The sequence below is a fragment of the Sceloporus occidentalis genome, unplaced genomic scaffold (genome assembly GCF_023333645.1).
Source record: "Sceloporus occidentalis isolate IW3139 unplaced genomic scaffold, rSceOcc1.0.p SCAF_5, whole genome shotgun sequence".
Classification (NCBI taxonomy): domain Eukaryota; kingdom Metazoa; phylum Chordata; class Lepidosauria; order Squamata; family Phrynosomatidae; genus Sceloporus; species Sceloporus occidentalis.
The window spans coordinates 75937004-75953406 of NW_028316985.1; the positions used below are offsets into that span (position 1 = coordinate 75937004).

General features: G+C 39.6%; 1 long non-coding RNA gene across 1 annotated transcript in view; it reads left to right on the forward strand.

Annotated features, from left to right (window-relative positions):
* The first annotated feature begins 701 nt into the window (after window positions 1-701).
* LOC149312344 (uncharacterized) overlaps window positions 702-16403 on the forward strand; it is a 29606-nt gene continuing 13904 nt past the window's right edge. Inside the window, exons 1-2 of the long non-coding RNA XR_016281402.1 lie at window positions 702-838; window positions 8205-8321. This is a non-coding gene — a long non-coding RNA (uncharacterized LOC149312344). The remainder of the gene's footprint in view (window positions 839-8204; window positions 8322-16403) is intronic.

Below are 16403 nucleotides of genomic sequence, written 5' to 3' on the forward strand. Positions count from 1 at the left end.
TACTCCTGTTCATATAGCAACTAATATGAGTGTTTGTTTACACCATCAGTGATGTTTGGATATTTGTCCCCCCCCCACAACATGCAAACAAATGTTCTTGTTGATACTATGAAGGAAAATTAAATGGCACTGAATTTTTAGATTCCCCCACCCCTTCCACTTCAGTGGAAAGGCCATCAGTTTGTTTGCAAACAAAACATTTGCATATGATCCTCAGCCTATGATTTGCCTGTGTTGTCATCACAACCATGTTTGCTAACACGAGAAGGAACAAATAGCAGGGAGAGGAAATGTCAAGAGTTCACCGGCAGACTGACAGATTGGGCGTGCCCATGGCTTTCACTATTGTTGATCAACAAAATAATGCATAATAACATGACAGCCTTTGTGCCCATGTGGCAAATGAAGATGTTGAGCAAACAATCATTATGCTACTTAAGCTTGCGTTGGTGAGGCAGGGGCATGGCGAGGGAAGGGTCTCTTTTGCTATTTGGTTTTTCTATGAAATAAGTTTTTCCCTCCTCCTCTTTCTCAGTTTATATTAATGGTTAAAGATGCCATCCACCTCTCCTGTCATTTGTCATAACAATGGTTTTCCCCCTCACATTTTATATCATGAATCACTCTTTAAGACATAATCCTGCTTGCTTTCAGATTTGAGAAAATTGTCCACCTACCCCACCCTGCTGCTGCCTGTTTTAACTTTTTGCAATGTCATAATGAAGAGACGACAGAAATTCCTGGCTCATACATGACATCTCTACTAAATATTTTCAATTAACAAGTCTTAATCAGGGATGAAACTACCTTGAAAGTCTAAGGTTGTCATTTTCTACAGGTGACCTTTTTAAAAATATATAATTGTATATTTCAGTCCTCAAACTGGTGTGTGTGTTTGTGTGTGTGTGTGTGTGTGTGTGTGTGAGAGAGAGAGAGAGAGAGAGAGAGAATAGTATAAATGCAAAGAATAACTTTCCTACAAAACTTTGTATATTCAGTATCAGTAGAATTCAGAGACCTAGCCATGTTAGTCTGGAATGTTGTTGTTGTTGTGTGCCCTCAAGTCATTTCCGACTTATGGTGACCCTAAGGCAACCCTATCATGGAAGTTTCTTGGCCTGTTTCTTCAAACAGGGTTTGCCATTGCCATCCCCTGAGGCTGAGAGTAAGTGACTTGCTCAAGATCACCCAGTGAGTTTCATGGCTCAGCAAAGATCTGAACCCTAGTCTTCAGAGTCATAGTCCAATTCTCAAACCACTCTGCCATGCTGCCTTTCAAGTCTGGAATATCAGTATGCAAAGGGATCTTGCAGCATCTTTGAGACTGTGCAAATGATGCTGTAGCATAAGCTTTCATAGACTTCATCTTAGGAAGTAGATGTAGGCCTCAAACAGACAGGCCAAAAGAAGCAGTTTCAGGCCACTTGGGGGGCATAGCATTTACAGTTCCCAGGATTCCCAAGCACTGAACCAGAGCAATTAAATCTGTCTAAAACTGGATTATTTCTGGTGTGTGTTGGACCTGGTCTTTCTCCCCCTGCCCCCCCCCCAAAAAAAAAAATCCCTGAGGTTTTCATTATCAGGGTGCTATAGGTTTTTTAAAAATATATATATTGGTGGTATTTTGAACTTATTTTAACACTGAAATGTGTCTATTTATGCTGTGTGTTCTTCTGTTCTCTATGGCTACTACCACACTGCAGAATTAATGCAGTTTGACACTGTTTTAACTGTCATGGTTTCATCCTATTGTATATTGGGCTTTGCAGTTTGTTCTGTCACAGGAGCTCTCTGACAGAGAAGGCTAAAGATCTTTTAAAATTACAAACCTCAGAATTCCATACCATTGAGCCTTAGCAGTTAAAGGAGTATCAAACTACACTAATTCTGCTTTGTAGATCCAGCCTATGACACATCTCTCCTTTCCTCTGCATTTCTGGCTGCCTGCATTTCCTTGTCTGAAAAATGTCCCATGAAAAGAGTCACTTCTCGACAACTTACTCTGGACTTTCAGTGAAGTGCAGAAAGTCAAGAAGGCCAGACAAAGAGGATTTTCAATGAAATAAAGGGCATTCACCCACATCTTTGGTGATTCTGTAGCTTCAATGAACCAGAAGAATTATGCCAACAGGCAAAGGGAGACAATTATCTCAGGTGGCAGATGCTACGACACAGCAATGCCATCCTCCTGGATGCTTCTCAACCTCTCTCCCCACATTCTCTTTTCTGAGACAGAGCGGGGTACACCACACAGACTGTTCTGCCTCCCCTCCAAAAATAAATAAATAAAAGAATCTGGTGCTTTAAATTGTGTCCCATCCTATCACCTGAAAAGTAAAAAGAGCTTTCAGTCCATCCGTTTTTGTCCATGGAAGCCGAGAGAAACATCTTGTCCTTCACCTCAGGTGAGAAAAATTACTTTGCTGGTCTCAACTTTGCCCATGAGAGTTTCAGTGAAATTTTCGTCTTTTTTGAAACATCTTTTAAAAAGTATTTTACTGCCACAAAGTCTGCCTCAGCCTTGAAATCTGTACCTGACCCTGGCAGGCCTCTAGGTTGGCACTGATGATCTGAGGAAGACCTAGTGATGTCAGGTCACTACATGAAATGTGGTGACACAGACATACATTCCAGGCTTCTTTGTGGGTGGCATCACATTTGAATTGGCCTTAATTGTGCTGGAAATGAGACCCAAGCGAAGAATAGCCCAATTCTGAAACTTGCTTATGACCTGTATACACAAAAAGTCTATATTTTCCCTTCCAATTGAAGTTTCATTTCCTGTCTGATGATCCATGAAGTGCTAACAGCTTGGGGCCACATTTGAGATACAAGAGCTCTTCTGGAAGCACAGTCTTGAATACGAAAGTTGTGCGCACTGCGAATGGCTATAAAAAGGCTATATTTTTGTTGGAAGGGTTTGGTTTTTTTTAAAGAGCAGATTATTTAAAAGGAGTTAATATATTACACAAATAAAACTGATTGATTCCATTCAGTCGGCAGTTAAGCAATTTCAAGAATGCCAGATCGGTATTCTTTGCCATAATGGCTATGATAACTCATCATATTTGCTTCCGTCCTTGTAATCATATTTTATTTTCCTTACCAGAATTCCACAAGTAATTGCTAGTGGCATATAGACTATATCACAGATGTTGGAACAAAAGATAAAACAAGTACACTGAGCATACATTTGTCATTTACACCCAACAAAGGTTGGCAGCTGTTCGCTCACTGCAGCTGCTTAAAGGTCTTGCTGTCCTCTCTCATTGTAATGATGATCGTCTGAGACATGGCAAGGCAACAATGCTCTTGTTAATTATTCCATTCTGCTTAATTGTGCTTGCCATCAAGCATCTCAATCAGAAATTATAGGACATTAAACTGTAGGAAGCTATTTTAACTAAGCTGACAGCAGTTGACAGACTGTTCATTAGACCTAATACATGGAATATATAGCAAAAATATTTCGGGATGTCCCCCATTTGGAAAGACTCAGACGAGCTAGACCTGACTTTAAATTCACAGTTCAAAAATAGCTTTAGAGTGGTTGTTCCTCTTTATTTAGAGTGCTGGGATGTGCAGAGCTGACTCTAGCCTGAATTAGAGTGAAGCAGCTGCCTCAGACAGGAAATTTGGGGTGTCATGAAAATGTAAGAGATTATTAGTTATTTAATCTGTGAGCATTTCATTTTTTCTCCTAGAGAAAGGTGTGTGGGGGGATTAATGTGGACTTTTTCTTTTACATGTTCTGAAATTCTTTTGGTACTTTAAACCTGGGCCTAGTAGACTCTAGGCATCATTTGCTGTTATGCCTCAGGTGACAAAGGGGTCATTCATACATCATTTTTTTAGCATAACACCATGCATCCTGGGTTTGGTATTCACATTATGGAACCGCATTGATCCGCATCGACATGCATCTCTCCAAGTTTGGTTGCTCACATGTGCAAGCATTAAAATAAAGATGAAGCTAATGATGTGAATGCATTCAGAACCCCTTTTTAGTATGCAGCATTTTATCTCGGGTCTATTTGGGTCTATTAGCATTGGTTATTCACACTACTGAGGATGTGGATCTTAAAAAAAATTGGGGAAAACCTTGATATCAATTATTCTGGATTAAGTAGGTTTTTGGCAGCTCTCCCCCCCCCCCCAAAGAAAACTTAATTGAGTGCATTGAACAATGGAGATTTAACCTAGATTCATCCTGGATTATTTTCACAGTGTAACTAACCCCAAAGTATCATGAGCCAAGCCTGTTCTTGTGGTATCTAGCGAGGTTGCGTGCAGAGGATAGAATCCCTTTTTCTGACCCATTTTCTGCCACCACTGAATGTGTATGTATGTGCCTTCAAATCACCTGTTGACTTATGGAAACCCCATGAATTTCATAGGGTTTTGTTATGCAAAGAATACTCAGGCTGCTGCCATACTGAAGAATTAATGCAGTTTGACACCACTTTAACTGCCATGAATCTATCCTATGGAATCCTGGGATTTGTAGTTTGTTGTGGCACCAGAGCTGTCTGACAGAGAAGGCTATCAGCACACAAAACTACAAATCCCACAATTCCATAGTATTGAGCCATGGCAGTTAAACTGATGTCATACTGCAGTGTAGATGCAACTTTAGAGGTGCTTTTGCCAGTTCCTTCCTCCAGAATATAGCCTACAGAATCTTATATTTATTGGCTGTCTCCTGTCCAAGTATTGACTGATGCCAACCCTGCTTAGCTTCCAAGATCAGACAGGATCTGGTGCCTTTACAGTAGCTAGGGTTGTTGTTGCTGTGTGCCTTCAAATCATTTCTGACTTATGGCAATTCTAAGGTGATCTTATCACAAGCTTTTCTGGGGCTGAGAGTTTGTGATTCAGGAGATTATCACACCAGCAAAAAAGATAGGAGCATAGTGGTATGCTTCTGTCAATATTGTGTGATAATGCATTGATTCTCACATGATGTCATGTAATGTCATAATTATCCAATGATTATCCCATCAATAAAGAGAAATTCTAACACTGCTTCTTATTCACTTGGATTTTTCATGAATAAAAAGAGGCTCTAGAATTCCTCTTTATTCACGGGATAATTGTGGGATAATCGCGACATTGTGTGATGTTGTGTGATAATCATCATGTTATCATGCTATATTGATGAGAGGATACTGCTATGCCCTTATCTTTTTTGCCAGTGTGGTAATCTCCTCACACAAGTGGGTTTCCATAGCTGAGTGGGGAATCAAATCCTGACCTCCAGAGTCGTAGTCCAGTATACAGATCACAACACCACACTAGTTCTCTATACTTAAGCTACTCATACATTGTTATTTTCACCATTGAAAAATAAAATAAGATAAAATATGGACAAAAAGCAGAAGAGATTTTTAGTAGGTAACTGTCATGGGTGTCTGGATTTTAAAAAAGGTCTCTTACTCGCTCCATAGTCTCTTCCATACTAGTCATTGGAATCCAGCAAGCAAGCAAGCACACACATACACACACCTCATAGCAAGTGTAAGCACATTTTTGAAATTTGTATATGGTTACAACCAATTAGATGCTCAGAATCAGTGTGTAGTGTCTAAGGGAGAAGGAGAAGCAATAATCAAAGTATGTGTATATTTGGGGGTGGGAAAGAATTACTAGCATTCAAAAGTGTGGCTGTTTTGATAAACAGATATGGTATCAGTTTATAATGAAAGTTAAGCCAATTTAGTCATCAGGGCATTTCCAAAGGAACCCTGAAAAACTTGTTTGTTGTCATTGGTGGGATTCAGACCGTCATAAAAGGGCGGTCTCCCGCCGCCCTGGTTTGCTCCACGCGGAAGGCACTGCCTCCAGACCACGGAGCTTTCTGCGGTACGATTGTGACGCCGCAAGTGATGCTGGGACATGCAGAAGCTAGGCGTCCATCACGTCAAAATGATGGCGCCCATGTGTACAGGGCGCCGCCATTTTGACACCCTCGTCACGTGCTAGGGGTGAGGCACATATGGGCAGTGCACCCTTGGCCAACCCCTAGCACATGACGGGGGCACACTTTAGGCTCATCTATAGAGGGCCTTAGATATCCATAAAGCTCTCAGGGACTACAATTCCCAGAGCTCCCTGGGGCAAGCTCTCAGTCTAAAATATAGATTAGGACAATTATTATTATAGATTATGTCCAGGTTAGGATTTGTACAAAGGGACAACTGGTGAAACTTTCAAAGCAGTTACCCCATCATGGCTTGAACAATGCTGTGACAGTGTTTCCCTTCCTGCACTTTCAAATAATCCAGTAATAAAGATTATCCAAAAACTTCTACCACAAGAAAAAGGAGTGTTTAGACATTCCATATTCTTGGATTATTTACAGTGCAGGAAGAAAACACAGCCAAAGAATTGTCTAATCATCCATAGTAATGCTCCATCTCTAACACACCAGCCTTACAACAGACCCAAATATTTCCTGTAATTCTTGTAATAGACTCATGCAAAAGATGCAGCTACCGACTCCTTGGTTTGTCCTCCAGGATTTGCATTGCAGACACTGCAGCAAACAGTGCAGAGAAAATCCCAATGTGCAATTGCACCTACTCTGATGACAGTATATAATGAGATGATTTAATATGGCAGAATGGGGACATAATCTTCTCAGCCCAATACAGACCGATTCTATCTGCTTCAAACTTCTCCTGCTATGAAATATGAACATGCTAGATTAAGGTGGGGGGGGGGGGGAACTCATTAGCCTGCATGTGAAAAATGATGAGCTTGCTTGCTCTATTGGAAACTGTATGTGGAAGGATCAGAGACAGAGCTCTTTAAATGGCTGGGTAACTCAAGGGACTGACAGGCTGTGCAGACCGTCCCTAAGGGGTTGCCTGCAGCCACCTCCAGCTGTGTTGGATCACAGCCACAGCATCCGCATGCCGTAGGCCCAATCTGTCCTTTCCAGGGCTCAAAAAGGAGCTGCAAAAAGTATATAATGAGCAAAAGGCACAATAACCATGGTGTTGCAACTTTAAGGTGCTCCTTTGGCACTGTGTCATGTGGACACCACACCCCGACTTCTCCCCCAGGCCGGTCTTAATGGCCAGTTTGCATAGCCCCTGAATTCCTGAATTTAACTGGCTCTGTGATCCTAAGGTACTTGCACAGAAGTAGGGATGACATCTTATCCCTACTTCTGTGCAAATACCTTAGGATGACAGAGCCTGTCAAATTCAGGAATTCACTTGTAGCAGTTTGGTTTTATTAAGTGTTCTTTAAAATTTACAAACATCTTCAAATTAGGAAAGAAAGAATTTAAAACTTAGATAAATGCAAACATGGGAGAACCTCTAAGCTCATTAAATAACAGCTTCAGGAGTTGTATCTGCTTGGATCAAAGGTTTTGATGTCTCTCCAGGTTGTTCACCATGAATTTCAGACACCAGCTGGGGCTTTTGAAACACAGGGCAGAAGAAGAGCTCTTTTTATTTGTTTGTTTGTTAATGCCAGATGATCTGATATCAGCAGGGGCAACTTTGTTTGTTAATGCCAGGGGATCCTGATATCAGCAGGGGCAGTTTTCTATGTCAGGATCCATTTTCTTCATTCCTCCTGTATCTTTGGGTGTCCCACTGATGTCATGTTGCATCTGGAAGGATAGGAAAAGACTGGAACCCTGTTGAGATCACTATTCACTTCCAGCAGGACACAGAATCCTGGATATTTACAACATGACTGGATGTGGAAGTGGGAACAACAGCTATGCACCATGCAACCTAGGAACATAGCACCTCACTATTGGGACTAACTGTCTGGAAGAGCCTTGAAACTGATGTTTCATCCAAGCCCAGAGCAACATGCCAAAAAATCCCATGATAGGCTCACCTTAGGATCGCCATACATCAGAAATGACTTGAAGGCACACAACAAGAAGCAAACAATACTTACAGAATTTGTCTAAAAGAGATTGGGGATAATTTTGTTTCATTATTTAATTTTTTTCCCCCAAATTCAAAGATCTTGTCATATTAGTGATGGAAAACATTTGAGGATTTTGGTTTCTGTTTTTAAACCAAATATTGGAGAAAGAGAAGCTCCTATCCACAAGGAGAAATAAATCCCATTGAAAAGACCCCATACTAGGGCAGACGATTTATCATCTGGTTCACTGATCTCTTTGATTTGCTACAGCTCATCGGAGTTTTCTATCACTTGATTTTTTTCAGTTGGAAACATGGAATAGGAAACATTGGGTTTTCTTCATAAGACAAAGAATGACCAATACACTCACCTCACTAAAAATAACAGAACTTTGCTTCTGTGAAGAAGTCTGTGGAACTAAGGTAAGCACCCCTCGTATATACTATTCTTGATATAGCAGTAATGTACCATATATTCAGAAATTCTTGTTAGCTGGGAAAATTAAAGCCTAAATTTTAAAATCAGGATAACTCACTTCTCTGCCCTCCACAGCCTCTGTTTCTGTGACTTGCACAGCATTCTAAGAATGAATGTAGATATGATGTGGAGAATTTGTGACTGTACAGTCAGCCCTCCTTATACACAGATTTCTTATCCATGGATTCAAGCATCCACAGCTTGAAAATATTCAAAAGAAGTATGAATTCCTGATAGAAAAGCTTGGATTTTCCATTTTATATAAGGGACACCATTTTGCTCTACCATTGTATTTAATGGGACTCGAGCATCCACGGATTATGTTACCCACAGGGGATCCTGGAATCAAACTCCAGCGGATAACAAGGTCCCACTGTATTTGTTTTTCAGAGAAGCCAGAGAATAGCTCCTAATTGGCTTGGGAGAACAATAATAGGGGGATAAAGTTTAACCTTCTCCCCTGTGTTGCTTTGTTAAAATTTCCCCAGAACTGCTAAAAGCTTTACTAATGGAATAAAAGGGAAGGTGCCAGTTTGAGACCTGTATTTCTCGCCACCCCCATCACTAATTTCTAGTAGCAGTGAGATTTTTCATCAGGCAGATATATGGGGGAAGAATTCAATATCTTTTCCCATTTGTTGTTATGCGCCTTCAAGTCCACTCCAGTTTATGGTAGCCTATACAGTAATAGGGTTGTCTTTTCACAACATTTATTAACAGATTTAATATTGTTTTCTTTAAAGGATGAGATATTTGCCCAATGGTAGGTTTCTAGTGGGGATGTGAACTCTGGTTTCCACAATTACTGAGCATCACACTGCTCTAAAAGACATGGATGCTTCTTTACACACCAAGGGTTGGTGTAATACACCAACAGATATTTTCTTTCTTGACTTCCCACTTCTTCTGCATCGACACCACAGAAATAATCCAGTTTGAGACTACTTTAGCTGCGATGGCTCAGTGCTATGGAGTTCTGGAAATTGTAGTTTTGTGAGATGTTTAGCCTTCTGTCAGAGAGTCTTGGTGCAACAACAAACTACAATTCCCAGGATTCCTTAGCATTATGCCATGGCAATTGAAGAGGTGTCAAACTGGGTAATTTTTGCAGTGCAGATGCAGCCCTAACTACAAATCCTCTTCTGGTTTATAATCCCCTCTGGTCAGATGATGTTCTCCTTTTCCCTTAGCCTTTGCAGCAACCTGGGAACGTAATTATCCGTTCAGAGAAAGTTGATTGAAATTTAGCCGTGTAAATTTATTGACATTCTATTCCAATTTGTTGCTCTTTTTCCTAGTCTGGAGACAGCATTTCAGTGCTGAATTATTTATTTGTAATCAGCACTTGTTTGACACAGAATTGGCATGCCACTTTATCTAAATGAACAAAGGATAGATTGATGGGGAAGTACATTTACATAATGAACATTTAATCCATTCCTTTGAGAAATGCTTTAGCATTACTTTATCTAAAAATTGCAAGCAACTGCTGCAGTCACACTTTTCTTCTTGGCTTTGACGTCTAGGCAAAATTCAGTGCTACTTAAATAAACAGGAAAATATTGACTTTTTATTCCTGACATTTTCATAAATGCCTTTTTCATATATACAAAAAACACCTACACTGCAGGTCTCTGTTTTTTGTTTGCTTTTTTGTTTTTTTGCTACAGAGATACTTGCAGTTGCCTGCATGGTCCAAAGCACTCAGCAATGGAAAACATGGCTTAGAATTGAAGGTGTACTTTTACCACAGACTCATTTTTATTTATTTTTTAAAATCTTGGGCAAGTTCTGTTCTATTAGTCACCAGCTGCAAAATTGGTAAAAATCTCACTAATATGTTTATTAACAGGGCATAAACAATGAAATTATTAAAGACATAAAAAAAAATTATGCCCAGTATTCTGTATCAGTGCCCTAAAGGCACCAGATCCCATCTGATCCTGGAAGCTAAGAAAGATCAGCCATGGTTAGTGCTTGGAGAGGAGAGGACCAATCTATAACAGGTGCTGTAGACTATATTTCAGAGGAAAGAACTTGCAAAATCACCAGTCCTTACCTAAGAAAATCCTATGAAATTCATGGGTTTACCATAAACTGACATGGGACTTGAAGTCACATGCACACATACATTCTGTATCAGTTGCTTGGTTAAGTATACATCTTCTCCCCATGTAGCTGATGCACAGTAAGGTGAGGGGGAAATTATGGTAGTGATAATAGTGTCACACTCATGATTAAGTAATGATAATAAATATGGCACACTTACGGATCACTAAATCTGGATAACTGTTCCATATATTGGCTATTATTAGTATTAAAATAGTATTTTTACTTGGGAGTGGCCATTTAACACATTGCCAGAAACAATGAAACATACCACAGAAAGAGAATCCATATCTGCATGCTAATTTGACTATATAGATTCACACTTTAAATATTTACTATAAATTAAATAGAAATGCAGTACAGGTCACTGAGGTTGAGAAAACTGTAGCCAGATTATCTGTATGTCCACTTGCTGTTTTGGGTCCCATACTGGGAGCTAGGTGGGATTAAAATAAAATAGAAATATCTCATTATAACAGCCAGTTGTTTGGGTAGTAAGCCTTGATAGAAACTTTTAAGGCTCTGCCTTCTCTTTTTATAGTACTTTTTCTCTAAACAGTGCACGACCTGGAGAGTATTTCCAACAGAGCAAGGGTGGACAATTATGGCAGGATAGAGGGACCATTTTTCTTTCCCTAAGAACCTTTGCCAGCTGTACAAACTGCTTAAAATGTCCCAAAGGGGAGGGGGGCTAGATGTGTACAGAAGTTCATTTCTGTTTTGTTTTTTTTAAAAAAAGCTCTTGCATTTATTTTTATGTCAAACCTACTTAAAAGGTGAGATGTTGCTCCTGGAAGTTTTTAGGAGAGGAAGTTAACCCATAAAAAGAGTGACCTAGAGAACTTCTTGGTGACAAGGGCTGCAAAATTGACATCATGCACCATACTATACTATTTTTGGGGATGCCTTCAAATAAAAGAAAGTTCACAGGTAAACATTCAGAGGGCTATCCTCCCTAAACGTATACCCCCATGACCACCTTAATGTGAACATTTACACCTCCTTTTTCTTCAAAAGATCTCAGGGTACACAGGCCACATGGGTTTCCCAGGTCCCCCCCCCCTTGCAAGTGCTTTGTTGTTACAAATTATAGATAAGTAGCTCTACTACTTTAGACTCAAGACTCAAGTTTGCATGGATAAATTTGTTGTTGTTGTTGTTAATTGCTCTTGAATCAGCTTCAACTCATGGCAATCCTGGGGATGAGACATCTCCAAGCCTCCCCCCATCTTCCATTGCTCCGCTTATGTCCTGTAGGTTCAGACTCGTGACCTCCTTAATTGAATCTAGTCAATTTATGTGTGGTCTCCTCTCTTTCTACTGTCCTCCACCTTTCCTAGCATTAGCATCTTTTCGGGTGAGTTATGTTTTCTCATGATGTGACCAAAATACGATAGCTAATAGTCTTCTCCAGCCCCACATTTCAAACGAGTTGATCCCCCCCCATGTCCATTTTTTCACTGTCCACCTCTCACATCCATACATGGTGATGAAGAATACTATGGCTTGGACCATTCTGACTGTAGCGCTCAGTTGTATATTTAGGATTTTACCTAGTTCTTTTGCTCCTCCATATAAAAAGTCTGAGTAGAAGCCAAAATCACTGAACTCAGGCTGTTGTACTATGGATACATTGTGAGTTGATGTGACTCTGTGGAATGATAATTCTTGGTAGAGTGGAAGGCAGTGGAACAGGGGAAGAATAGATTTCGGACAGGTTGACTCAATAAAGAAAGCCATGGCCTTGAGTTTGAGACATTTGATGACGGGGGATTTCCACGATGTCTTATTCATAGAGTCATCTAAGTCAAAGCTTAAATTAACAAAAAGTTTCCTCCTTAGTGAGAAGGATATGAAGAACAAGGCTTCTCTGATCTTTCCGTCCCACTAATATGCTACTAGTTTGCTGTGTGGTTTTTGCAGAAAAACATTAAATCATGTGATACCTCTTCCCCCCAAATCTAAGCAGTACCGTGAGAAACATGTTTACTACCTCATTTTCTCTTTGTGCGGCCATAGTTTTAGGGAGAGGGAAAGTGACTTGCCCCAAAACCACCCACTGAGTTACATGTCAGAGCAGGAATTTCAAATCTGATCTCCCCACTCAAATTCGCACTCAAATATCCATTGCACTGCCCTGGCCCTGTTACGTTACAAAGACTTAAATCTGAGCAAAGAATTTCTGAGGAGCTGCCAATCCCCCTTCCTCTCTCAGTCTCTGTTTTTCTTTGCATTGACAAATGGTAGCTAATAACAAATATTCTGTGAGAAGGTACGTGTTTGTGTATCTTGTTAAAAAGAAAAAGAAAGAAATAACCTCTTCACAGGGGAAAAAGGTGCTGTTGAACACTGTGAAGAAAACAAGTCACTATAATTTATGTACTCATGAGCTACTATCTCATCTTACAAATAATCATACAGAATTACTTCGGAAGATTACAGTAATTTAGAGTGCAGAGGGAAAACTTCTGTCTGGGAATCTCCCACTCATCTAATATTTGGGGGTGTATTTAGCCTTCTGTATTTCAAACACTGCAAGCTATTGTAATCTAGTGGTGAAGAACAGAAGTTATGACCCAAAAGGTCCATAGGCAAAACATCAACACAGTTCTGAAAGACAGTTTTGGATGCTGTAATATGGGGAGCATGCTATTATCTGTTGTGAGGATGACTGAGATAATATAAGTGTTGTGCTTTCATTATAGTTTATTATGGTAATCTTTGTGAATAAAGGATTTGTGTGAAGGGTTTGATCTTCAAAATTTAGCTATGAAGTGATCTGAACTGCAGCTCTGAGACTAATTTGAAAATCAGAACATAGCTAAAATAATAATGTACTTTTGACTCAAATTGGGTTCCCAGATCCCAAGCCTGGACCCTCTTATTGTCCTCTTATTGAGGGGGCAAATGCCAGTCTCCTGACACATTTATCCTGTCTGAAGAAGTTCTAAGACATATACCCTTGAGTATCATTTATAACATATATGAATATCATTTATAACACATAAAGGCACAGACTGTAGTAGTTAGATATTGGCTATATTAATGTATTACATGAAAATGTTGAAAGACTTGATCTTTATTCAAAGAATTTTCATCAAAACCTAAAGATTCCTCACACATAAGACATCTAAGTGGTTTTTCCTCGCAGTCAGCTTATTCAACATGTTTCATGTTGTTATTGTCTGTCTCTTTTAATAATTGTGTAGAATGCTTCCACAATTTCCCACATCTTCCACGAACTGAAGCAGACATCATGTTAGCCTGTCAGTTTGCCTCTGGACAATCTGGCACAATCATTCCCCAAGAAGACCAGATATTCTTTCTTTTCCCACTTCTGCAGTTCACATCTGTATTCTACACTGAATATCTATTAAAATTTCATAAACATTTTATACATTTTCCTTTCAGCTAAATTATAACCCTAAAGACAGCAAAGCCTATAATCCTGTCTTGGCAAGGGCAGCTTTCACAGTTGATTCAAGCATCCTATTAAGAATGAAAGGGGGTACTTTAATTGAACTTCAGCTAGAACAATTGTAAAACTTTATTATTTCAACAAGGGCTCCTTCAGGACTTGAAAGTAATGATCATATTCTCATTTGCAGCTAGATGTGTGCTATAGAATAATGCCATGGTAACCTTGCTGTGAGGAGTTTCTCCTGCTATCATGCAAATACTGTCCTTCAAACCTGCTCTCCATGCAAGTGAGTCACTATAAGGCAACTGCAGATCTTTCAAGGGCAAGGTTGCTTCTCGAAGGAGCCCTATCCAAATTTCCACTTGGATTTTGGAGTTCTGACTATTGTTTCCCAAGTGGAACAGATACATCAGGAACCATGCATGGTTATTATTCTCAGGGTGCCCTACAGGTACTTGTTCTTTGCCACAGCTTTCCAGTTTTGTTGGTGTTATGAACAATGATGCCCTGACAAGGCACCACACAACAGCTATATAGAATACACTTGTTCATATTAAGACAGTATTAAGACTCAAGTTGCACAGTGCTTAACCAGTCTGAAAGTGTAGCTTTCTGCATGCAACTGATTTGTAGGAAGATTCTGTTTGTAGGAATACATCAGTAACATGTTGCACAAAATACTTTAGGCAGTCATGATCATACTTTCAGTAGATGCATTGAAAACAAGGGGACTTTAGTTTGTCATAAATAACATATGTCCCAATTATTTTATGGCCTATTCTGCTCTGACTAAATCTAGGTCCAGCACAGATATTTTGCCAAAACAGTTCTTTCTTTCTTTCTTTCTTTCTTTCTCTCTTTCTTTCTCTTTCTTCCTTCTTTCTTTTGGGAGAGGGCAATCATTTTATTAGAGGAAATATGCACATCAAGAACACAGAGGACAAAAAGACATCAATGGAAGAAAAGAAAAGAAGAGCAGGAAATGCTTTTTTTAAATTAAAAACTAAAAATATGCACATGTAAAATGAAACAACCAGGTAAGCCTTGTGTAAGTAAACAAAAACATTTTGAAGCTTCTATAGACCACTTGAAGGATATTTCCCAAAGGTGTGCAAAGATGACTTCTTCTTTCACCAGTCTCCATCTTTACCTTTTTTATTTTGGTGGCCAGATTTAAAGACGCTTTATTGACATGCTTTGGATAGCTATTGAGGCAGTTTACCTGCTGTTCCCCTTTCTTTCTATTTTACTGACCCTTGGATACTCAGTAAGGATTCTGAAGGCAGCTACTGTTTGCATGGTCTGCTGTAGGATACATATGGTTACAGCAGATCTGTTCATTGCATTGTTTGCACTGTTTACTGATGACTTACTTCTGCAACTGATCACTAAATGTTTGTTTCTCCAGTCCTCCTTCACTGGTTCTAAGATCATCCCAGTTCTGTTGCTGCTAAGAAATTTCCAGCTAAAAAGAAGATAAGGAGGGAAAAGATGGCTTTGTGATCTTAGAAGGCTTCCCACCTGATGTGAATCTAAAAAGTTTTAATAAAAAGGAGCTTAACTAACAGAGACTTTATTAACTGAGATGTGCCTGTATTGTGCAGATTTTATGCAGACACCTAAGCAGAGGATATTAGTCTGTAAGCAGAGATGTAGCCAGGATTTTGGGAAGGGGGGGTGCAGACTAAGTGCCACCATTATAATGGGGCTTGGGCAAAGCGGCATGGCAGCACATACCATTCATTGTATCTAACGGAAGGGGGGGTCTGGACCCCACAGAAACCCCCCCTTGGCTACGTCCCTGCTGTAAGTTTAGCAAGATGTTGCTATCTTCTAGAGAAATAAAGGAACACCAAGTAAAAGAAAAGCAGAATGACTTTGAAAAGGCTACCCTCAAAATCACTAACCACTGTAAGAATCATGTATGAGAGTGTTGGTCTGGTACATTGGGCAAGTGACATTGTGTTAATTTAACCACTTGAAAACATAGTAGTAGTAGTAGTAGTAGTAGTAGTAGTAATATGCAACGTAATGGAATAGGTAATATCAGTACTTGGAAAAGTTGTTGTGAGAAACTATAACTCCATATCTCCCAGACAGCTTGGGGTTTTAGTCCAATTAGGTAACTTTTCTAGGCCTCAGGTCAAATTAATAGTATCTGTTTTTGACAGGAGTTTTCAAAGGAGATTTAGGAACACTAGGAAAAAAACCCACAAACTAGAAAATGATCTTTTTCAGATATATGAAACTGATTCTTGTTTAGAAAATTAGGATCCTCACTCAACCTGGACTTTTCCATTGCTTCTAAAATCTTAAAATTTGGGGTAGAGGCACTCATTTAAAAATGATTATTAAGGAGTGATGTGATGAATAAAGTCGTGTCCATGCTGATGGGAAAACCCAGTTTACCACTGGGGCATCCAGATCTTTTGGGATGCCTACATGTCAATACCAGCTGCACATACCCCAAGAGACCCCTCTCTCCCTCCCTTCCCAT